This window comes from Giraffa tippelskirchi, chromosome 6 (assembly GCF_054371585.1).
Source record: "Giraffa tippelskirchi isolate mGirTip1 chromosome 6, T2T-mGirTip1v1.2.pri, whole genome shotgun sequence".
Classification (NCBI taxonomy): Eukaryota; Metazoa; Chordata; class Mammalia; order Artiodactyla; family Giraffidae; genus Giraffa; species Giraffa tippelskirchi.
Genome location: NC_137280.1, coordinates 53,430,509 through 53,455,514, shown reverse-complemented (window position 1 = coordinate 53,455,514; position 25,006 = coordinate 53,430,509). Strand labels below are relative to the sequence as shown.

Here is a 25,006-nt window from a genome sequence, read left to right as displayed (position 1 = left end):
TGATCACTCACCTAGAGCCAGACATCCTGGAATGTGAAGTCAAGTGGGCCTTAGAAAGCATCACTACGAACAAAGCTAGTGGAGGTGATGGAATTCCAGTTGAGCTCTTGCAAATCCTGAAAGATGATGCTGTGAAAGTGCTGCACTCAATATGCCAGCAAATTTGGAAAACTCAGCAGTGGCCACAGGACTGGAAAAGGTCAGTTTTCGTTCCAATCCCAAAGAAAGGCAATGCCAAAGAATGCTCAAACTACCGCACAATTGCACTCATCTCACATGCTAGTAAAGTAATGCTCAAAATTCTCCAAGCCAGGCTTCAGCAATACGTGAACCGTGAACTTCCAGATGTTCAAGCTGGTTTTAGAAAAGGCAGAGGAACCAGAGATCAAATTGCCAACATCCGATGGATCATCGAAAAAGCAAGAGAGTTCCAGAAAAACATCTATTTCTGCTTTATTGACTATGCCAAAGCCTTTGACTGTGTGGATCACAATAAACTGTGGAAAATTCTGAAAGAGATGGGAATACCAGACCATCTGACCTGCCTCTTGAGAAACCTGTATGCAGATCAGGAAGCAACAGTTAGAACTGGACATGGAACAACAGACTGGTTTCAAATAGGAAAAGGAGTACATCAAGGCTGTATATTGTCACCCTGCTTATTTAACTTCTATGCAGAGTACATCATGAGAAACTCTGGGCTGGAAGAAACACAAGCTGGAATCAAGGTTGCCGGGAGAAATACCAATAACCTCAGATATGCAGATGACACAACCCTTATGGCAGAAAGTGAAGAAGAACTAAAGAGCCTCTTGATGAAGGTGAAAGAGGAGAGTGAAAAAGTTGGCTTAAAGCTCAACGTTCAGAAAACTAAGATCATGGCATCTGGTCTCATCAGTTCATGGGAAATAGATCGGGAAACAGTGGAGACAGTGTCAGACTTTATTTTTTGGGGCTCCAAAATCACTGCTGATGGTGATTGCAGCCATGAAATTAAAAGACGCTTACTCCTTGGAAGGAAGGTTATGGCCAACCTAGATAGCATATTTAAAAGCAGAGATGTTACTTTGCCAACAAAATCTGTCTAGTCAAGGCTATGGTTTTTCCAGTAGTCATGTATGGATGTGAGAGTTGGACGGTGAAGAAAGCTGAGTGCCGAAGAATTGATGCTTTTGAACTGTGGTGTTGGAGAAGACTCTTGAGAGTCCCTTGGACTGCAAGGAGATCCAATCAATCCATCCTAAAGGAGATCAATCCTGGGTGTTCATTGGAAGGACTGATGTTGAAGCTGAAACTCCAATACTTTGGCCACCTCATGCGAAGAGTTGACTCATTGGAAAAGACCCTAATGCTGGGTAGGATTGGGGGCAGGAGGAGAAGGGGCCGACAGAGGATGAGATGGTTGGATGGTATCACCGACTCGATGGACATGGGTTTGGGTAGACTCCGGGAGTTGGTGATGGACAGAGATGCCTGGCGTACTGCAATTCATGGGGTCGTAAAGAGTCAGACACGACTGAGCGACTGAACTGAACCGAACATGTGTTGAATTCTGTTATTTGGAAGGATCTGGGGGAAGGGGCTGTGTAGTGGGATCTCCTACCTCTAGGTTGGAAGCTAGCGTAGAAAACTGCATCCCTGTAAATGTCTTTCTGCTGCTTCACAACCACGTGAGAAGGCATTTGCAGATAATATTCCCGCAGGTGGACTGCTGACTGTGGGTGTCAGAGAATCAAGGGAACTGGGACAATCTGGATCTGCCAGGCTCAAGGGGACACATGGACACTGTGCTCATTCAGAGTGGGCGGCACATCCCCTGGGAGCTCCGAGCTTTGTTTCTCTCTGTCACTGGGAGCAGGGCAGGTCGAGGGCTTGGATAACCAGGCCAAATAGTTGTCAGCCAGCAAACCAGTAAGTGGGTGCCTGAGAGGCTGAGAGAGGGCGCCTTGCTCGTGGAGCCGGTGTGGGTTTAAAGATTGGCTCTACGGGCTGAGCAGGTTACTCAGGCTTCAGGAACCTCAGTTCCCTGATCTATCAGATGGGAAACTGCAGGACCCACTTCAGGGGATCGTTACGGGTTTTAAGGAGGATGGTGCTGGCAGAGTAGCCAGCTGTCTGTGGAGCTTGGTTGGTGTCGGGGATTACCATCTCTTGGATGTCATCTGTCCCTCCATCCATCTTGTGTGTTCTCATACACAAGTCACAGCGTGAAAGTCTCTTTTTGCGAGACTCACCCCCCCTGCTGAAGCTAAGGTCCCTCCTTCTCCAGCCACTCTCTGGCCTCCAGTCTTGTGCTATTTTCTTTACCTCATTCCTAAGGGAAATTATGTATGTGTTGTTGTTGTTGTTATAAGTGTGTTTCTCCAGGTTGAGCAGGTCACTGTTGCGAGGACTGCTGTGTCCACAGGACCTGGGACGTGGCTTATTTACCTACTGGCTGTGCAGGTGACACTGCTGACAACAGGTCCTTCCCATGGGACCCAAAGGACAGCAGGGCTCTTCTCTGACTATTTTTTCAGCTGCGATGATGGGCCTTCCAGTTCAGCTGTAGAATTCTGGGATGCAGCAAGCAGGCTCCAAGCCAGCCTTCAGAGTAGACTTTGGGAATGGAGATTGGGAAAGAGGGAAAATTTCTATCTGGAAATACGGGTTTCTTGGGACTGTGGGACTGCTTGTGGTTTTGCATTTCAGAGGGTGTCACCTGGTTCATCTTCCAGCAAATGTCATCAGAGGCTGATTACCTAATACCTGATATACCAGCTTTAGGCACTCATCTCCTTCTATAAAGCACACAAGGAAACGTGGTGGGGAAGTGTGCCTGCTATACAAGGGACCAGGCTGTCACATGTCACACTGCTCTGCCCCCTGGGAAGCTGGCATTGGAATCGGGGTGGAGCTGGCAGCCTAGTGAACCTGCCCGGTCAGCCCTCTGGATCATGGGTTATTCCTCCCATTTCTAAGTCATATTTTGTTACTGGTGATGGTGTATCCATTGTAATGGCTTTTGTTGCTGCACTGATTTTGATGCTGTGTTTTTATATTTTTTTGAAAAGGAAATCATTTTGGAAATAAGAATATTGGTATGTTCTTCTCTAGGCTTTCATCTTTCCCAGTGCTTGCTTGTTGACTATAGTCTTTGGGTGAAGTTAAGGATGTATTTTCAAATTCTCGTGCAAACCCTCCAAACTGTCCTAGATGGGTGAGCCTGTTTATTCACACACATGAAAACTATTAATCATCTTCCAATCCCTGGCTCTCAGGGGGCCACCGTTTCCATCATAAATGTACAGTTGGAAACTGGGAACTCAGTGGTGTTGGGAAATACCAGTGACCCCTGACAGCGCTTCTGTTTTGACTACATAGTTAGAACAAGGTGAGTTGGGAGGTTCTCTGTACACTTGACTATGAATTGGGGATTTTTAAAATCCTTTTAGTCTGTCCCTGGCCAGTGCTCATTCAAATGATCACTGATTGGAACGTTGTGATTTTAAGAATCACACTTTTTATTTCCCAGTGAATTTTGTTCTTGTTCAGTGACCATGAAGGAAGAAGAGAAATCCTTGTGGTGGTCTGGAATTCGACTAGTCCTGGGTGCTCTTCCCACCTCCTATAGGCTTTGTTTTAACCGACAGCAAGACTCCATGTCTAACCAGCCTTCTTATAGTTTTTGGTCAAAGTGGCCACCATCTTTCAGGGGATAGACTGGCTATCTAATAACTTAGTTCTTTAATTTAATGGAGATTATTTTTCTAAGCCTTGTTAGTGAATTTATATGTACAACTTTTATAGGGGGAGAGTATTACAGAGTCATATAAAATCTATCTTTTGTGGGAAGTTGAAATTTCTGTTAGGTCATGCTGGAGGATATATGCCGTCTACCTGCATTGTTTGGAACTCTTTTTTTTTTTTTTTGGCTGTGGTGGGTCTTCGTTGCTGTGTGGGTGCTTTCTCTAGTTGTGGTGTGCAGACTGCTCACTGTGGCGGTTTCTGTTGTTGCAGAGCCTAGAGCCTGCAGTAGTTGCAGTTCTCGGGCTCTAGAACACAGGCTCAGTAGTTGTGGCACACGGGCTGAGTTGCTCCATGGCATGTGGAACCTTCCCAGTCTAGGGATCAAACTGGTATCCCTTGCCTTGCAAGGCAGATTCTTATCCCTGGACCGTCAGGGAAGTCCTTGAAATTTGGTTTTAAGTGAATTTTCCATACAAGTGATGGGAGTCCCATGCGTGAGTGTGTGCATGCTCAGTCCTGTCTGACTCTTTGTGACCCCATGGACTATAGCCCACCAGGCTCCTCTGTTGCAGGGATTTCCCAAGCAAGAATACTGCAGTGAATTGCCATTTCCTCCTCCAGGGGATCTTCCTGACCCAGAGATCGAACCTGTTTCTCCTGTGTCTCCTGCATTGGCAGACAGATTCTTTACCGCTGGGCCACCCGGGAAGCCCCCGGAGTCCTATGCATGGCAGATAGTCTGAATGGGGTTACACTTCTCCAGCTGTAACCCCCGTGCTCGATGTGAGCTTTGCAGCGACCATGTTTCCCTAGGTAGGAGATGCCCTGCCCTCACCGCTGCATGAAGGGTTCCAGCTCACGTGGCCAGGTGTGCTCATTGGATCTCTCCCACAGGTATTTTTCCTTTCAGAACCCACGGCACACATCCGAACCTCTTCGGTTGTTAATCCCCCATTGCTATTTCCATGTGCCTTTTCCAGTATAATCTCAGCGCGAAGCATTCAGCTATTGAAAAGCTCTGTAGTTTCTCTGGCTCTTACCCAAAAGGTATTGAAGTGAGTTGAGTTCATGATCAAGAGACCGCACCCTAAGGCCTTTTAATTAAGCAAACTAAGACGTTATCACATGTTCTTATACATTCTGTCTCGGGAATACTTAAGGATCTTCATTTTATTTATGTATTTATTTAGATGAGAAAAAGAGCATATATTAGCTTGCAATTTAAAATATAAAGCCCTTCACCCTCAGTGGCTTAAAATGGAGCAATATCCTATACCTGAGGACAGGAGAAAGGGGTGCTCTCAGTTAGATGAACAACTCTCCTGCCCCCAAACTTTTGTTGTTATCACTGAAATTTACCTCTCTGATTTTATTTAAAAAATTTATTTTAACTTTTTATTTTGTACTGGAATATAGCCGATTAACAAACAATGTTGTGATAAGTTTCAGGTGAACAGCAAACGGGCTCAGCCATACATACACATGTATCCATTCTCCCCCAAACTCCCCTGCCATCCAGGCTGCCACATGACATTGAGTGGAGTTCCCTGTGCTGTACATTAGGTCTTAAGGACCTTCACATTACTTTGGATTTTTCATTTTACCAGATAGTATTGACTATTCACGTGTACCTTGTATTGATCTGGGTTCTCCACAGAAGCAGAACCAGTAGGATCTCAATCTGGATCTCAATGAAGTTTATTGTAACAAACTGGCTCTTGGCAGTTTTGCAGGCTGAGAAGTCCCAGAATATTTTGTTTGCAGCAGGCAGCACAGCAGAGACAAGAGGTCAGTCCCAGTGGGAGGGTGGGGAAGACTGGGTCTCAGCTCAGCCAGGCACAGAGAGAGCTCATCCCCTCACCCGCCTTGTGGGATTCAGGTCCTCCACCAATGAGACGAGGCCACCTACATTGGGGAGGGCAATAACTGATCAGTCGCATATAACCAAAACTTACTCATTTCTCCCAGAGCTCACATTTAGATCGACTCATTTAGAATGGTCTGGGCTTTCCTGAGGTTCCTTATCTGCTCCTGTCTGGATCATGAGTTGGTTTGAGACTAGAAGCAACCACGGGCAGCACTTTGGTACCAAGCCTGGGAACCTTGACTGTGGTGGATAGCCCTTGGAATCAGGTGGTGTGGCCTTAGCAGATTCCAGTAGGTTAACTTTCGGGTCTTTGTTAAACTCCAAACAAGAGTTAGATGAAACTAACCCCTTAGATGAAACTGGCTGAGGCCAAAGATAAATAGAGCTAAAATCTTTTCTCCTGCCATGTTTCACCATTAGGACACGGATGCCAGGCCTTACTGAGGTGTTTTCCAAAACCAGTGCTCAGATTTTGGCCAACTGATGTAGTAACTGCCTCCCAGGTGGCGCTGGGATAAAGAACCCACCTGCCAATGCAGGAGACACAAGCAATGTGGGTTCGATCCCAGGGTTGGGAAGACCCACTGGAGAAGGAAGTGTAGTGGAGGCAGGAAAGGGAAGAAGGCCCAGGCCGGGATATCAGCTGGAAAGAAAGAGGGGATTAAGACCTGAGCTGTGGGGGCAGGCACACCAGGAGCAGGGGAGATATTTCAGAGTCAGATGGAGGGGGAAACCCAGAGAGGATGTCAAAGGGGCCTGGGGTCCTCACTGCAGGATCAGGGTGATGGTGAGCTCCAGGCATCACCTGGCTTGGGTGTATTCTTGCCTGGAAAATCCCATGGACAGAAGAGCCTGGCAGGCAACAGTTCATGGGGTTACAAAGTCAGACACGACTGATGTGATAACTAGTGGTGTCAATAGTGACTGACACCACTTCCATTTCTTTGTAGCCCTTGGAATCCGGTGGTGTGGCACCCATACTCATGTATGCTTGAGTGCCTGCTGTTTACCAGGGACCATGATGCTCCCTGGTGGGGTGGACTTCGCTTGTCTTGCTTGAAGCTCTAGTGTCTCTGAGCCTCTGGGCCACCTCCTGTAGAGCTTCATCTTCATCTCAGCCGTCTCTTAGAACTTCCTTTCCCTAGTTCTGCCTCCAAGTTCCTGCCCATCGTGGGAGAACTGACATGACCTCTTCCAGCCTGAAATGTCCTGTTGTCCTCCTGGAAAGTGTCCATGTGACTGAGGTCACATGCATTACAGTGTTGCTCACTTGGCATGGGGGATGCAGCATCCACAAAGCACAGATTCGTCTTTACAAGAGAAAAAAGTAAAACTTTGTCCCTTTTTCTTTTCACTGTTACTTTTTGGCCCCTCCATCCCCTCTTTGAACAAAAAGTAATGCTGAGAGAATATTGTATCAAAAGCTATTTTTTTTTCTTGTATTTTGAAAAGTAGCAAAGCTCCCGTAAGAAACTTCCCTCTACTGTTAAGAGGGTAAATTCCTCAAACCTAAAATAGCAAACCTAGTAGTAAGCAAGACAGCTTTTGTCTGTGCTCACAGATGTCTAATGCTTTGTGATCTAATGAAGCGACTGTGTGAGAGCCACGAAAAGCTTGCCTTTGGGAAGGGGTGACTTCTCCCCTCCGTCTCCTGGCCCCCCCCCCACTGCATCTGAGCTGAGGCTGCAGCTGACCGGCGTCCCCCGCCCTGAGCTGAGTGGGAGAGGCCTCCGGACTGAGGACAGAAGTTTGGCCAGTGTTCTTCAGCCCATGTTCCTGCCAGCTGATGCTTGGAGCTCACCATCACCCTGATCCTGCAGTGAGGACCTCAGTCCCCTCAGACATCCTCTCTGGGTTTCCCCCTCCATCTGACTCTGAGATAATCTCCCCTGCTCCTCGTGTGCCTTCCCCCACAGCTCAGACCTTGGTCCTCTTTTCCTCTCTGACTGATAGCCCCGCCTCCACCGTCTTCCCTTTCCTGCCTCCACTGGGCTCCCTCTGGAATCAGCTGTGTCACCGGCCTGTCACATTGCTCGGCCACCCCAGGCCCCACCCAAGTGCCCAGGGCAAAGTCTTGTTAACCCACCATCCAGGGCTGCCCTGCCTTGGCCCCGGGGCCTCTGCAGCCACTTCTCTGGGCTTCGGCGGCACTGCATCTGCTGTTCCCTCTCTCTGCTTCATGCCCTCCTGATCATCCTAAAAGGCTCTGTTATGCCTCTTCTTTAGTTATTTTCCTTGGCCTCATGTGGCCTGAATAAAAAGAACAAAATAAACAATCACACCTTTTGTGATGTTTAAGTAACTTGAATGCACACGTGCACACTCAATCATGTCTGACTCTTTGCTACTCTATGGACTGAAGCCCACGAGGCTCCTCTGTCCATGGGATTTCCTGGCAAGAATACTGGAGTGGGTTGCCATTTCCTTCTCCAGGGGATTTTCTCAACCCAGGAATCGAACCCACATCTCTTGAGTCTCCTGCCTTGGCAGGCAGGTTCTTTACTGCTGAGCCACCTCAGAAGCCCAAGTAACTTGAATGCAAAGGCATAAAAGCATGTCTGTGCCTTATCACTACTGTAGGACTCAATGGAGGGACAGGAATTGTATCTAAACCAGCAGCTTCCTGTGAGTATCTGCTTGTGTCCAAGTCCACTCTGCTGCCCTGAGGCTGGTTTGTGTCTCAAGATCAAGGCCAAGGGCCCCTCCAGTGCAAGGGAAATTTGAAGATAGGATGAACATACCACTATTGATAATATCCTGAGAGACTGTGGAGAAAACAAGAGGTGTCAGAATTAAATGCCCTGATTCTTCAGAAAACGCCAAGAGATCCTAGCCCTGCACTGTCCAGTGTGCTGACCGCTGGCCACATGTGACTTCTGGGTACTGGCTTGGTGGCTGGCCTGAATTGTGATATCCTCCAAGCATAAAATATCGCATTTTGAAGATTTGCTTGAAAAAAACATGTAAAATAGTTAATGAATAATTTTTTATATTATACGTCTACATGATACTATTTTGGACAGATAGTAAATTATTGTTAAAATATATTATCAAGCTTATAAGTAAAATATATTGTCAAAATAATCTCACCTGCTTTGGATTGATGAAGTGAAGTCGCTCAGTCACGTCCGACTCTTTGTGACCCCGTGGACTGTAGCCCACCAGGCTCCTCCATCCATGGGATTCTCCAGGCAAGAATACTGGAGTGGGTTGCCATTTCCTTCTCCAGAAGATCTTCCCAACCCAGGGATCGAACCTGGGTCTCCTGCATTGCGGGCAGATGCTTTACCCTCTGAGCCACCTAATATAGTATTAAAATATATTGTCAAGTTTATAAGTAAAATAGATTATCAAAATGATTTCACCTTTTTTTTTTTTTTTTTGATTTTTGCCATAGTCACAAGAGGTGGCGCTAGTGGTAAAGAACCTGCCTGCTAATGCAGGAGACATAAGAGACGCAGGTTCAATCCCTGGATCAGAAAGATCCCCTGGAGAAGGAAATGGCAACCCACTCCAGTATTCTTACCTGGAGAATCCCATGGACAGAGGAGCCTGGCGAGCTACAGTCCATAGGGTAGCAGAGTTGGACACGACTGAAACGACTTGGTACATTACCCACAAGAAAATTTGAAAGAACATACGTGGTTAGCGTTTGTGACTTGCATTGCATTTTCCTGGGAGGATGCTGTTTTAGACTCGACGATTCATGGCTTTTACTTCACATCCTTGGCAGCATCCTACAGCATAGTGTGGAGCAGATGGCTGGGCACTCGTAGGAAAGGAAGTAGTGAGAACTGAGGGCAAGATCGTTTTGCTAAGAACAGATCTTGCCAAGTGAACCTTGTTTGTTTTTTGTAAGGTTATGAGGCTAGAAGATCAGACAAATTCTCCTCCAATAAGCTTGAGGACAATTTAGGGAATGTGAAGTTGTTTTAATGGGGTGGCTGCCTCTGTGGCTGGTTGAACTCAGTTCCCAGAATATCTTGTGTTGATGGTTGTGTTGAGAACAGGCTGGGAGATGCTCTCAGGCTTCCCATATTGCTTGTTTCATAAATGAGGGTCATTTGTGAAGAGGTTAAGTTCAGTCAGGTTTGGGTAGTCTGGAAAAGGTTACCCACGCAGCCATGGTCTGCAGCTTATCCATCCATCACATGTATTGAGGGTGTGTTTGCTCCGGCACTGTGCTGACTGGGTGCTGGGAGTGAGGACTATACATTGTCCCTGACCTCTAGAGTGACCTTCAAGCTACTGTTTTTGGAAGACCATTCTGTCTTTGCCCACTACGTCCCTGTTTGGCTGCATGCATAGAGAAGTGGATGATTCTGCATCTGATAAGGCTTTTTGAACTTTAGTTGAAAATTATGGACGTTATGGGCCTTCCCAGGTGGCTCTGGTAAAGAATCCACCTGCCAATGCCCGGAAACATAAGAGACATGAGTTCAATCCCTGGGTCAGGAAGGTCCCCTGGAGTGAGAAATGGCAGCCTGCTCCAGTTTTCTTGCCTGGAGAACCCCATGGATTGAGGAGCCTTGCGGGCTACAGTCCATGGAGTCGCAAAGAGTCAGACACGACTGAGTGACTGAGTATGCACGCATGTATGCATGGACCTTCTGCGCTCTTAGCAATCTAAGAGGCTTGTGGAAAATTCTTTTCAGAGTTGATGTAGCCCATCCATGGCCCTGCTTCCCTCACCTCTGATATTCCCACGTGTGTGGGAAGTGGGTGCAAGCCATGTTCAGGTGGCATGGAGTTATCTTAGACTCTGCTTAAATCACCTTCCTGAGGGAGTAGTCCCTTTGTCTGTCCTGCTGTTCACCTGGGTTGCAGGATATTCCAAAAGTAGCCGTACGACACCTCTGCCTGTATTTTGGTGGAGGTGATATCAGTATGTCCTGCTTTATTACCCACTGTGCTCGACACTTCACATGCTTAACAGATTTGTCAAAAACACGAAAGGCAAATAATTTGATGGCAATCAGTAAACTTTAGGCAGAAATGAAGCTCAACTATAGCAACTAAGAAGGAATTTATGGCTGGCTTCTTCTGTATTTTGTCCTGTTTCTATGCTTTAATTTCCTCTAAGTCCTGAAACTTTTAATTTTCTGTTTGTCTCTGATTTGATTTGATTTTTTCTTAAAGGTATCTCACATCTTTTGGGGGAAGAAGGCTGAATTTAAAGTAAAACTAGAGGCTTTCTTAATGTTTGGTTTAGAAGTTGGTTTTTTGAACTCTTTACCTTGGAAAGGTAGGAGTTTTATATTTGACCTTATCAAAGCGTTCATATTAAATACTTAGATCAGTGATGAGCAGCTTTCTGATTTATTTATGTATTTTTTTGTAGATGAGAAAAAAATTTAGAGGTTACTTTTTTCTGTTCAAAATTACAAGACTTGTTGAGTCCTATGTGAAGGGGGATGAGGCGGAATTTTTACAATTTAGTTATCTCTTGGGTGGAATATCTCAAAGAGGGGTTTGATTAAATTTCTGGGCCATGAGTAAGGTGCTCTGTGGGCATATCTGGGTGGTTGCAGTACCTGGCAGGCAGGCTCTGGGCTCCTGTGCCTGTGGATAGCTGCTTGGGGTCCCCTGGGGTTACCCCATTTCTTTTCTCAGAGCAGCCTGCAGGGTAGTGTTACTGCGGTCCCATGTAACGTGGTGTCAGGAGCTGAGATAGCCTCTTTGAGGTGCTAGCAAGGGAAGAGCTGGTCTGGTGCCTGTACTCGGGGAGCCAGGGTGGCTGCCTCAGCTGTGAGCAGTCAGAGAGGCCCCCACTGCCCTCTTGGCCTGGCCTCCCCTTTCCTGGGGTGGTGCTGCTCACCACTCCCACCCAACCTGGGGGGCAGGATGGAGTCAGCCTCCCCACCCTTGTCTTCCCAGCTGGAGATCTCTGCCTGTGGCTTCTCCCAAGAGGTTCTGGGGTCCACTCTACCCTGGGGTGTCCCTCTGCCCACCTGTCCCCCCGACAAGCCTCGAGGAGCTGTTGGTGGGACGGGCAAGCAGAGGTCCAGAAGGGGTGGTGGACAGTCAGTGCTCTGTCCCCCACGCTGAGCCCAGAGTGTTTCAACCCTGACTCGTGTCCACCTCACCCATAACCTGCCTTTGCAGTTGCCATTTCTAGTTCCATCTTTTCTTTGTTTATTTTATTTTTTTTTACTTCTCATCTTGGGTCAGTTGCCTCCTGCTCAGAAGCTCGGAGTCAGCTCCACGGTAGATTTAACAGAATCTATTCAGGGCCCCGTCTCAAGGGCGCATCGTTGTTGGAAAACAAGGTCATACCTCTCTTTAACGCCAAAATAAACTGATAAATGCCTGTGAGTGGAGAAGGAGTGGAGCAAAGTGGCCGCCTTTCAATCCTGGGGCGTTTGTTACCAGCTGGAAAGGAGGCCAGGCCCTGTGTCTCTTGGGGATGGGAGTTTCTGTGAATTGAGATCCTGGCCTCCTGTCCTCAGGGCGACACTTTTGTCTTCTGTCTGGCTTGGCAGAGGGACAAGCAGAATGGGAGCTCTCAAGGTGAACTTGGTGTCACATGTGGTTCTTCCTCAAAAGGCCCTTCAGGGTCACCTGCTCCAATGGTCCACACCATGGAACCCATTAGCACACCTGGGATTCTGGAGCATGCGAGTAGAAACTGGGTAGGGGGGCTGCCTAGGTCATTTCCGGGGTGACAGTGATGCAGAGGTGGCTTTAGGAGCCCTGGGTCTGGGCCATGATTCTCAGACTCTAGCTCATCAGTCGCCTGGAGGGTTAAATAGTTGCTGGTCTCTTCCCAGAGTTTCTGATTCACTGGGTTTTGGAAGATCTGAGAATTTGCATTTTTTAAAAAAAATATTTATTTTTATTTATTTTGTCTGCCCAGGGTCTTAGTTGCAACATGTGGGGTCTAGTTCCCTGACCAGGGATTGAACCCAGGCCCCCTGCATTGGGAGCATGGAGTCTTAGACACTGGACCACCAGGGAAGTCTCTGAGAATTTGCATTTTTAACACAGTCTCTGCTGTTATTGAACCGCTGATCTGGGCAAAGTCCTATTTATTTCTTTTGTGAGTAAACAAATATCATTAAAAAAATTTTTAATACTACCTTGATATCTTTAGTGAATTAAATTGTTTTGCATTGAGTGTTTCCTTAGCGATTCTTAATTGAGAACCTGTGATAATCACAAGTGACTATTCAAAGGTTTGGATATTCTATTTTGGCTAATGTAATTTCATCACGATCAAGTTCAGTGTACTAAATAATGTCAAAATCTGTTAACTTTTGAAAACCATGATTTATAAAAAATTCAAGTAGAAAATTATATATAAATAGGAAATCCTACGTGGGCAAATTGAAATGAAGACCTCAGTCCATTCAGTTAATAGTATCAGTCAGTTGTACAGTTTTCAAAGCCAAATGATGGTGTTCATCTCAGTTATAGGAAAGGAAAACATACGATTTCTGGATTCAGTTAACGCATGTGTTTTAGGTTCCAAATTCCTTTAACAGTAGCATTTTTGAAAAATTGAATGATGTAGTACCTGAGGGCCTTCCCAGGTGACTCAGTGGTAAAGAATCCGCCTGCCAATGCAAGAGACACAGGAGATTTGGGTTTGACCCTTGGGTTGGGAAGATCCCCTGGAGGAGGGCATGGCAACCCACTCCAGTTTTCTTGCGTGGGAAATCCCATGAATAGAGAAGCCTGGCGGACTATATAGTCCATGAGGTTGCAAAGAGTCACATATGGCTGAGTGACTGAGCATGCTCCCAGACGCACAGATACACACATACATACTACCTGAAGCATTTAATCTAAAGGTTGCCTGGTACTTCATTTGAGATTCTCCAGGCACCACACAACTTTTCAGGGTCCTGGAGGGTTGGTGATTGAGGTTGGGTGTCTTGTAGGGAAAATGCTGTGAAGACAGAAATGGTTATAAAAGCTCTCCCTGGGGCGGGGGAGATGACCTATGTGTCACAGGCTCTAACTTTCTCACCATGAATCTGAAACAAAGTGGATAATTTTTAATATAACACTGCTGTTTAATAAGCTGTGGACGGATATGTTCTTCTCTAAGCATTTTGCATTTGTCTTTAGTCTATGTGCATTTTCATAGTTAAAATATCAATTCAGCTATGATTTGCTTTTGGGGGTGCCATTTAGTAAACATTTTAAGGCCTTTGAAAGCAAAACTATGATCTTCATATTTTATTTATGATTATAACAGAAATCTGTTCTTGAACATATTCAGCTTTCGTAAAATATTTTAAAATGTATTCAGTATAAGATGTCTTTGTTAATTAGCATCAAGACTCTGGGCCATGAAAATGTACTTATTGCCTTAGATTTTAAAAATGTTTTTCTGAAACAACATACTTGTCTTGCGTGCTAAGTCAGTCATGTCTGACTCTTTGCAAACCCATGGACTGTAGCCCACCAGGCTCCTCTGTTCATGGGGATTCTCCAGGCAAGAATACTGGAGTGGGTTGCCATTTGTTCGTCCAGGGGATCTTCCTGACCCAGGGATCAAACCCTTGTCTTTTTTGTCTTCTGCATTGGCAGGGTGGGGGTTCTTTACCACTAGCACTACCTGGGAAGCACCAAATTTGGGGACTTTTAATTTTTTTAGCTGAGTTAGTGCTGTTCATCCTTTCAGACAGCTTGGCTCTTTTTAAAAACTGTTTTAGAGTACATAGAGTTTACATTCTTAGAACACTTTTTCTTATTTCAACAAATGTCAGTTAGATACTATTAAATTGATTAAATTTAAATGAATAGAGTGAAGGTAGTTTCTAAATTTAGTCTTAGGTCCTTAAGTAAAATTGTCCTCAGTGAGCTGCAACTTTTTTTTTTCAAGTTACAAGGATTTAAAGTGACATCTAGTAAAATGTGTATTCTATAATTAAAATAAGTCCCATTTGGGAATAAATTTGAGTCATAGAAAGTTGAACTATTTCTTATTATATCATTCAATTCATTCTATTTTTATGGTTTAATTATGTAGTTGACCCATTTAATCTGAGTACCTCACAAAATAGAAACTAGGGTATCTTTTAAACAGTTTTAGAATCTGAGCTGTGCGCCTTCTCTTTGGTGAGTGGGGCCAGAGAGAACCAGAATAGGTATTCTCTGTGCCTTTTTGATGATCTTTTTATCTACGAAATAGATACTTTTAGATAAAGGATCGAACTGGGCAAAAAGAACACTGGGAGTTGACATGCAATCTGTGTTTTCTACTGTTGCATAACCAGTGACCCCAAAATGTAGTGGCCCCAAAGGATAAAGGTTTCCCACTGTTGCATTTCTCTGGGGATTCGAGAGTCTCGGAGGCTGCAGTCAGGGGTTGCTGGGACCACAGTCACCTGGAGGAACTGCATCCAAGGGTGGCAGGTGGGTTGATGCTGCTGTTGGTGGGTTAGGGGGAGCTCAGTTCACCCTTCCCAGGGGCCTTTCCCGGTGCTGTTTGTTTTGGTTAGAGATCAGCTTCTTGTCCAGGGAAGCGCCAGAACGGTGATCCTTCAGTGTCTCAGACTGGCTCGCTGCCCAACTCCAGGGAGTTTGTCCTGAGGTGCCTCCTGGTGTCAGGATGTGCTAGGCGCCAGCTTCTGGGCCCCCAGGAGACGTGGATGCCATGAGCAGAAACACAGGTGCAGGGTTTGGGGAGAGGTGACACGCCCAAGGAGGCTTCCCTGAAGAGGGTCCCACGTGGGCCCAGTCCAATCTTCCTTCCTCTTGGGGAAAGGCAGGGGTTGGTAGGTGAAGGGATGGGCTGGCCGTGGGGAGCTGGTTGGGGAGAGATTCGTTCGGAACTTCTAGCCAGGTGGGCAGGACCAGGTCGAGGGACTGAGTCCGTTTACCTTCTTCCCATCCATTGTGGGCTTGTTATATATTTTACTTCTACATATATTATTATGTGGGCTTCCCAGGTGGCTCAGTGGTAAAGAACCCGCCTGCAAGTGCAGGAGATATAAAAGACACAGGTTCCATCCCTGGTTGAGGAAGATCCCCTGGAGGAGGGCTTGGCAACCCACTCCAATATTCTTGCCTGGAGAGTCCTATGGACAGAGGAGCCTGGCATGCTACAGTTCGTAGGGGTCACAAAGAGTTGGACATGACTGAAGTGACTTAGCACACAGGCACGCATGCATATTATTATACATTGCTTTACAGCCAGATACCTTTTTAAAGACTATTTTGTTTCACTTCTTGGGAGTACAAGCTCTTTCTTCCTGATGGAGATCAGGGTGGAGTAAGAAGTGGACATTCAGATCTCTCAGAATGGAGCTAAAGTCTGAGTTACACTTGTAACTTTTTAAAAAAAATGTTTGAAAAAGATACTTTTAAAAACATTTATCCCCACCTTTATCTTTTCTGTGCTCTTCATCCCTTCCTGTATTTTTTAGTTTTTCCATTTGGTACTATTTCCCTTCAACCTGAAGGACTTCCTCTGTCATTTATTGCAGTGTGGGTCTGCTAGGAACAGAGTGTTCAGCTTTCATTTAACTGGAAATTTCTTTCATCTGCCTCCATTTCTGAGAGATAATTCTGCCACATCTAGGATTCTAGATTGGCAGTGTTATTTTTCCTCTTAGCACTTTAGCTATGCTATTCCATTCCTTGTTTTTTAAAGATTTTTTTTTTTTTGAATGAACAATTTTTGAGCTCTTTATTGAATTTGTTACAATACTGCTTCTGTTTTATGTTTTGGTTTTTTGGCCATGAGGCATGTGGGATCTTATTTCCCCAACCAGGGATCAAACCCCACAGCCTTGCATTAGAAGGTGACGTCCTAACCGTTGGACCACCTGGCAAGTCCCTCTGATGTTCCACTCTGTTTCCCTGGGCCCTGATGAGAAGTTGAGCATCAGTATTTTTGTTCTGCTGTGTGTCTTTTCTTTTCTCCTTGCTTTTTAAAAGTTGTTTCTATGTTTTATTTTTAGCAGTTAGATTATCATATAGATGGATCTAGTTTTCCTGGTATTTACCTGTTTGGGATTTATTGAGCTGCTTCTGTTGGTGGGATGACTTTTTCAAATTCAGTACGTTTTATTCATATTTCTTCAAATATTTTAATCCTATTATTCTCTTTTCTCTTCTCTAATTACTGTACTTATTATCTCAGTAAATGATACTAATTCTCAAATCATTGATACTTAATTTTTTTTTTCCTGTTCTTTTTTTCTGTTTGATTTGGAGAATGTAAGGTTACTGACCTGTTCTTTTCCAGTGTCCAATTAGCAAGCCCACTTGGTAAATTTATTTCAAATCTTGTATTTTTAGCCCTAGATTTTTATTTAGTTCTATTTTAGAGTTTCTATTCTGTCCTAAAATAACCAATCTCTTCTCCCATTATATACTTATTTTCCTATAAATTCTTTAACATATTTATTATAGTTAAAGTCCCCAACTACTCATTTCATTAATGGAGTAGAGATTCTCTTTTCTTAACTGTTCATTCTTAATTATGGATCACAGTTTCCTATTTCTTTATATATTTTGTAATTTAAAAAATTGTATTCCAGGAGACATGAATAAAATAGTAGATTGAAGTATAATATTTTGTTTGTTTCACTTCTTGGAGAGTGTAAGCTCCTCCTTTTTCTAATATTAATTTTTATTGGAGTATAGTTGCTTTTCAATGTTGTGTTAGTTTCTGTTGTACAGCAAAGTGACTCAACCACACATATACATATATCCCCTCTTCCTTGGGTTTCCTTCCTATTTAGGTCACCATAGAGCATTTAATAGAGTTCTCTGTCCTTGTAGCAGATTCTCATTAGTTATCTGTTTTATACATAGTATCAATTGTGTGTGTGTGTGTGTGTGTGTGTGTGTGTGTGTGTGTGTGTGCTCAGTGTGTCCAACTCTTTGTGGCCGTATGGACTGTAGCCTGCCAGGCTCTTCTCTCTTCTGTTCATGGAATTTTCCAGGCAAGAATACTGGAGTGGGTTGTCATTTCCTTCTTCCAGGGATCTTCCCAACCCAGGGATCAAACCCACATCTCCTGTGTCTCCTGCATTGGCAGGTGGATTCTTTCCCACTAAGCCACCAGGGGAACCCATATATATGCATTTTTAAAGTAACTGCCTGAAACTGAGAAGTCAATCAGTGAGTTCCCTTGCCCTCTGGCCCTGGATTGACTGGAAAGCTCTGGCAGATGTTCAGTGCCCATTTGAGTGTATGAGTGACATTCTTCTAATTTTTCCTTTTCCCAAGACTGGAATCTGTGATTCCTGTGCTATTCAAATTAGCCATTGCTGGTTACTGATACCTGCCAGCAGAACAAGATATCTGAAAGGGAATAAAAAGTAAAATCAAGCATTGTTCTCTAGAATTTGCCCTGAGACAAACTCCTTTTCCTTTATGAAACTGACTAATCAAATGTAGGTCAGAGAACAGTATGAGTTAAAGATTCAGAGATAAAGTGCATTCATAGCTTTGTGGTCGCTTTGAGGGGCTCCCCAGACAGTAAGAAATAGAATAGATCTGTTTATCATAGGTCTGAGGACTGTGAACTCCCAGGTCAAGGTGTAGGCAGATTCCATGTACCATGAGGGCTAGCTTCTGGTTCATGACAACACTCTTCTTGTTTCTGAGTTCTTGCTTGGCAGAAGGTGCAAGGAAGCTCTCTGGGGTCTCTTTTATAAGGACACTAATTCTGTTCCTAAGGGCTCCATCCTCATGACCTAACCACCTCCCAGTACCATTACATTGGGGTTCAGGATTTCAACATATTAATTTTCAGGGAAGACATTCAGTCCATTGCAATGGCATTCCTAGTACTAATGGTTGAAAGGTGTTTGATTATTTACCATCTTTCAGGTTCTAAATCACTGGTGTTAAATGTATTGCCATTTAATTCAGAACAACCCCAAGCAGAACTGAGATCCAAATTTGGATGGTTTGACTGTAAAACAGACACCTTTAACCACCAAGCTATAAATACTACCTGGTTCAAACACTTCTTTGATGATGAATCAATTTATTTTTTATGTATTAGATTGTTTTATCAGTCACTTCTTGCTCAACCAGTAATATTTTATCTAACATCTACTTTATCGTGGACATTGATTTGAGAGTAGAACATGATAGACATAAAAGAATTCAAAGACTGTTTGTGAAACATACAATTTAGCTGAAAAGTAAAGCTTACATAAAAGAGCCAAACAGCCAAAAAAAATGCTAGAAAAGATCATACAGTAAATGCTCTGTTTTATGGAGCAAGCTCTATTTCTTACCATGCAATTTAGTATTACCATTAAGAGAGCAGAACTGCCTTAAATGTAATGGAGCCATTAATTTGATGTTTATTTGTAATGTCAATCTTTACCTGCCAGTCCTTTATACTGACATTAATTTCCCAAAGCCCTAAGATATTAATAGCCTACAGGAGAAATTGAATATAAAAAGTTAAGTCCTCAAAAAAAAAAAGTTAAGTCCTCCACGAAATTGCACCCTGACTTATTTTAGAGATGTGCCACTAGCCTGGCTCATACCTCCCCTTTCTCATGTGCTAGGGGGACAGCACTGACAGTTTCAGGGGTGTACCAGGGAGAGAGGGACTGAGAGCAGCTTACTGCAGGGCTGGTGATGCTCATCTTTCTGGAGGTGGCCGGTGCAATCAGGCTCTTTCTGTTGTAAATACAGTGATGTATTTTTGTTGTTGTTGTTTATTAGTCACTAAGTCGTGTCCAACTCCTGTGAACCCATGGACTGTTGCCTGCCAGGCTTCTCTGTCCATGAGATTTCCCAGGCAAGAATACTGGAGTGGGTTGCCATTTCCTCCTCCACGGGATCTTCCCTACCCAGGGATCAAATCCACATCTTCTGCATCAGCAGGTTTGTCTTTTACCATTGAGTCAGTAGGAAGCCCAATGTATATTTAGCCCCTCCATTTTTGTGGCCTTGCTGAGTGAGAAGCATCTGGCTGTACATTTCCGTCCTGAAGGCCATTTTCCTGTGACTTGAAAAGTAAGAAGTGCCCAGTAGGCACCTGCTACATGCTGAATGAACCCAGAGGACATGGTAAGCCACTCAGAAAAGGACCTCTACTGCATCCTCCTGCTTACAGGAAGTACTTAGAGGAGTCAGATTCCTAGAAAGAGAGAGAGAGTAGAGTAGTGGTTGTCAGGGGCAGGGGAGAAAGGGACTACCCTGGTGGCTCAGACGGTAAAGAATCCTTCTGCAGTGCAGGAGACCGGGTTCCATCCCTGGGTCAGGAAGATCTCCTGGAGAAGGAAATGCCAACCCAGTCTAGTATTCTTGCCTGGAGAATCCCATGGACAGAGGAGCCTGGTGGGCTATACTGTCCATGGGGTTGCAAAGAGTCAGGCACGACTAAGCACACACACAGGGAGAGAGGGGAATGGATTTTAATCCTTAATGGGTACAGAATTTCAGTTTTTTGAGATGAAGCATTCTGGAAATGTTTGGTGGTGATGGTCACACAACAGTGCCAAGGTACCTAATGTCACTGAACCATATCTTTAAAAACAGTTACGATTGTAAATTCTGCATTGTACATATTTCCCCATAATTAAAGAAGTGTAAAAATATAAAACATGATGCCTCAATAAAGCCTGCGTTTAAGTGTTAACAAAAAAGTGCCCAGTAGATTGTATTACATTTTATTAACATCATGCTGAATTTTTGTAGAGGAGCAGAGAAGACCAGTGTTGTTGGCGCTGTTCTCCACATGCTTATTAAAGAGATGAACAGCTTTTTTTGTTTGTTTTTTTTTCAGACGAAGGTGAAAGTAGAGATCCTTTGGCCTGAAATCATTGCCATCTGCTCTGGAAAGCCCTTGAAGGAGACTCCAGTTATATTTCTCACCTAGACAGGAGAGCCCAAACCTCAGGGTTGTGAAACAGGTCTGTTCTCCCAAGGATAAAAAAAAAAAAAAAAACAATGTGGGAAAACTGTGCCCACATTCTCAATGAACATAAGGAATGTGTGCCTTTCAAATAACTTAAGGCTCAGATCATGAACTGCTTATTGCCAAATTCAGACTTAAATTGAAGAAAGTAGGGAAAACCACTAGTCCATTCAGGTATGACCTAGATCAAATCCCTTATGAGTATACAGTGAAAATGACAAATAGAGGTGACAAATAGATTTAAGGGACTAGAACTGATAGACAGAGTGCCTGATGAACTATGGACAGAGGTTCGTGACATTGTACAGGAGACAGGGATCAAGAAAATCCCCATGGAAAAGAAATGCAAAAAAGCAAAATGGCTGTCTGAGGAGGCCTTACAGATAGCTGGGAAGAGAAGAGAAGTGAAAAGCAAAGGAGAAAAGGAAAGATATTCCCATCTGAATGCAGAGTTCCAAAGAATAGCAAGGAGAGATAAGAAAGCCTTCCTCAGCGATCAATGCAAAGAAATAGAGGAAAACAACAGAATGGGAAAGACTAGAGATCTCTTCCAGAAAATTCGAGATACCAAAGGAACATTTCATGCAAAGATGGGCTTGATAAAGGACAGAAATGGTATGGACCTAACAGAAGCAGAAGATATTAAGAAGAGGTGGCAAGAATACACAGAAGAACTGTACAAAAAAGATCTTCATGACCCAGATAATCACGATGGTGTGATCACTCACCTAAAGCCAGACATCCTGGAATGTGAAGTCAAGTGGGCCTTAGAAAGCATCACTACGAACAAAGCTAGTGGAGGTGATGGAATTCCAGTTGAGCTATTTCAAATCCTGAAAAATGACGCTGTGAAAGTGCTGCACTCAATATGCCAGCAAACTTGGAAAACTCAGCAGTGGCCACAGGACTGGAAAAGGTCAGTTTTCGTTCCAATCCCAAAGAAAGGCAATGCCAAAGAATGCTCAGACTACCGCACAATTGCACTCATCTCACATGCTAGTAAAGTAGTGCTCAAAATTCTCCAAGCCAGGCTTCAGCAATACGTGAACCGTGAACTTCCAGATATTCAAGCTGGTTTTAGAAAAGGCAGAGGAACCAGAGATCAAATTGCCAATATCTGCTGGATCATCAAAAAAGCAAGAGAGTTCCAGAAAAACATCTATTTCTGCTTTGTTGACTATGCCAAAGCCTTTGACCGTGTGGATCACAGTAAACTGTGGAAAATTCTGAAAGAGATGGGAATACCAGACTATCTGACCTGTCTCTTGAGAAACCTGTATGCAGGTCAGGAAGCAACAGTTAGAACTGGACATGGAACAACAGACTGGTTCCAAATAGGAAAAGGAGTACGTCAAGGCTGTATATTGTCACCCTGCTTATTTCACTTCTATGCAGAGTACATCATGAGAAACGCTGGGCTGGAAGAAACACAAGCTGGAATCAAGATTGCCGGGAGAAATATCAATAACTTCAGATATGCAGATGACACCACCCTTACGGCAGAAAGTGAAGAAGAACTAAAGAGCCTCTTGATGAAGGTGAAAGAGGAGAGTGAAAAAGTTGGCTTAAGGCTCAACATTCAGAAAACTAAGATCATGGCATCTGGTCCCATCACTTCATGGGAAATAGATAGGGAAACAGTGGAAACAGTGTCAGACTTTATTTTTTGGGGCTCCAAAATCACTGCTGATGGTGACTGCAGCCATGAAATTAAAAGATGCTTACTCTTTGGAAGGGAGGTTATGGCCAACCTAGATAGCATATTTAAAAGCAGAGACATTACTTTGCCAACAAAAGTCCATCTAGTCAAGGCTGTGGTTTTTCCAGTGGTCATGTATGGATGTGAGAGTTGGACGGTGAAGAAAGCTGAGCACTGAAGAATTGATGCTTTTGAACTGTGGTGTTGGAGAAGACTCTTTTGAGAGTCCCTTGGACTGCAAGGAGATCCAATCAATCCATCCTAAAGGAGATCAATCCTGGGTGTTCATTGGAAGGTCTGATGTTGAAGCTGAAACTCCAGTACTTTGGCCACCTCATGCGAAGAGTTGACTCATTGGAAAAGACCCTAATGCTGGGTAGGATTGGGGGCTGGAGGAGAAGGGGACGACAGAGGATGAGATGGTTGGATGGTATCACCGACTCGATGGACATGGGTTTGGGTAGACTCTGGGAGTTGGTGATGGACAGAGAGGCCTGGCGTGCTGCAATTCATGGGGTCGCAAAGAGTTGTAAAGGACTGAGCGACTGAACTGAACTGAAAGTGATTCGTGGAGCTCCTGTAGTCCAACATTGACTATATTGTGGAGACTGATTTTTTAAGAAAAAAAAAAGAGATTTGAATCTCATCAACACTATCTCTTACTTGGTATTTATAGATGCCCAGGAGGATGGAAGTTTGCCAGTTTATAATCAAAGCAGAAAACATTAATTTGTTGACATAATTTCTTGGCATAATATACTAGGATTATTTAAATAGTATTACATAATTTCTATTTTTGGTTTTCAGGAAACATAGTGACTTATTTAATAGTCATTTAGAAATTATAATTTATAGAAGTAGAATTATCGTATGACCCAGTAATTCCACTTCTGAGTATATACCCAAAAGAATCCGAAGCAAGATCTAGAAGAGATCTTTGTTTCAATACACCCATGTTCATAGCAGCAGTATCCACAACTGCTAAAATGGGGAGGCAGTTTGTGTCCATCAAATGATGAATGACTAATCAGAATGTGGTTGATACACAACGCAGTACTATTTAGTCTTAAAAAGGGAAGAAATTCTGACATATGCTACAACATGGATGAACCTTGAGGACATTATGCTAATTGGAATAAGCCCATCACAAAAAGACATACAGTATGATTCCACTCATATGAAATACCCAGACAAATCATGGAGACAGAAATTAGAATGGTGGTTGCCAGGGGCTGGGGAAGGGGGAATGGGGAGTTAATGTTTAATGGGTCTGGAGTTGCAGTTCTACAAGATAAAAAGTGTTCTGGAAATGGATGGTGGTGATGTGTACAGCATTGTGATGTATTTAATACCACTGAACTGTACACTTAAAGACAGTTAAGAGGGCAATTTTATGTATTGTGTATTTTGCTATAGTAGAAAAAATGAAAGAAAATTTGAGTATCAGCCTTCAGAAAAGATAAATGCTTTCTATCTTTGGTTTCAGTGGGTTCCTTATCCCCGTTTTTTCCTTGACAAATATTTTTCATAATGTAGGTTAGCAAGAGATTTTGCACATAAAAACTTGAGTAACTACAAAATACATGTTTTCTACAATAGGTTCTGCTGGATTAAGAAGTACAGAGTAATTTGTTTTTTTCAGTGTTTTGAGGAACCTTCACACTGTTTTCCACAGTGGCTGAACCAGTTTACATTCCCACCAGCAGTGTACAAGTCTTTCTTTTTCTCTACATCCTCAGCAACTTCTGTTATTTATGGTCTGTTTGATGACAGTCATTCTGACAGGTGTGGGGTAATAGCTTATTGTGGTTTTGCTTTGTTTCTCCCTGATGATTAGTGATGGTGAGCACCTTTTCATGTGCCTGTTGGCCATCTGTGTGTCTTCTTTGGAAAAATACTTATTCACATCTTCTGCCCACTGTTTAATTGTCTTGTTTGTTATTTTGATTCTGAGTTGTGTGAGCTCCTTGTGTATTTTAGATATTAACCTCTTATCAGATATATCATTTGCAAATATTATCTCCCATTCAGAAAGTTGTCTTTTTGTTTTGTTGATGGTTTTCTTTGCTGTGCAAAAGCTTTTAAATTTAATTAGGCCCCAGTTGTTTATTTTTGCTTTTATTTCCTTTGCTGGAGGAGACAGATACAAGAAAATATTGCTACAAGTCATGTCAACGAGTGTTCTGCTTTCGTTGTCTTATGGTTTCTGATCTTATATTTAGGTCTTTAAACCAGTTTGAGTTTATTTTGGTAAATCAAGTGAGATTGTAAATACAGTGACTTTAGAAGAACTGTGTTGATCAAAAAGAAAATCTCTCTTAGTTTATTTTGGATTTGGGAAATCTCTGGTGTTGTACAAGTTTAAAATTTTTGAAGGAAGGAAGCTCCTCTGTTCCTTCTTTCCAGATTAGCATATTAGTCCCACAGAATATGTCAAGATCATTCTGGTTTATATTCACGTTCATGCATCTAAATAACCGTCCCACCTATCTCGGCTGGTGCTTAGTCAGGGAACCACTATAAACTCTATTTGTTTTGTCATTTTATTAATCTCTTCTAAATGAGCTATTATTTCCAGTTGTGTCCAACTCTTTGTGACCCCATAGACTGTGCCTGCCAGGCTCCTCTATCCATGGAATTCTCCAGGCAAGAATACTGAAGTGGGTAGCCGTTTCCTTCTCCAGGAGAGCTTCCCAACCCAGGGATAAAACCTGGGTCTCTCACGTTGTACTTTACGTCTGAGCCACCAGGGAAGTCCATTTCCAGCTACAGACTCAGGATCATTAAAACCCTGGAAAATAATAACGTATGTAATTGGATTGTAAGCAGCTAATAACTCTGCTAGGTTTAAAAAATGTAT

The 25,006-nt window shown here is 43.6% G+C and overlaps 1 protein-coding gene across 4 annotated transcripts in view; it reads left to right on the top strand.

The window, feature by feature from the left end:
* FAM110B (family with sequence similarity 110 member B) overlaps nucleotides 1-25,006 on the top strand; it is a 150,937-nt gene that overhangs the window by 6,351 nt on the left and 119,580 nt on the right. For 2 of the 4 annotated variants that reach the window (XM_081504370.1, XM_081504372.1), the window contains exon 2: nucleotides 20,316-20,442. The exons of the other annotated variants lie outside the window; for them this stretch is intronic. The gene's annotated coding sequence lies outside the window, so the exon portion shown is untranslated. The remainder of the gene's footprint in view (nucleotides 1-20,315; nucleotides 20,443-25,006) is intronic. 4 annotated transcript variants of the gene reach the window in all.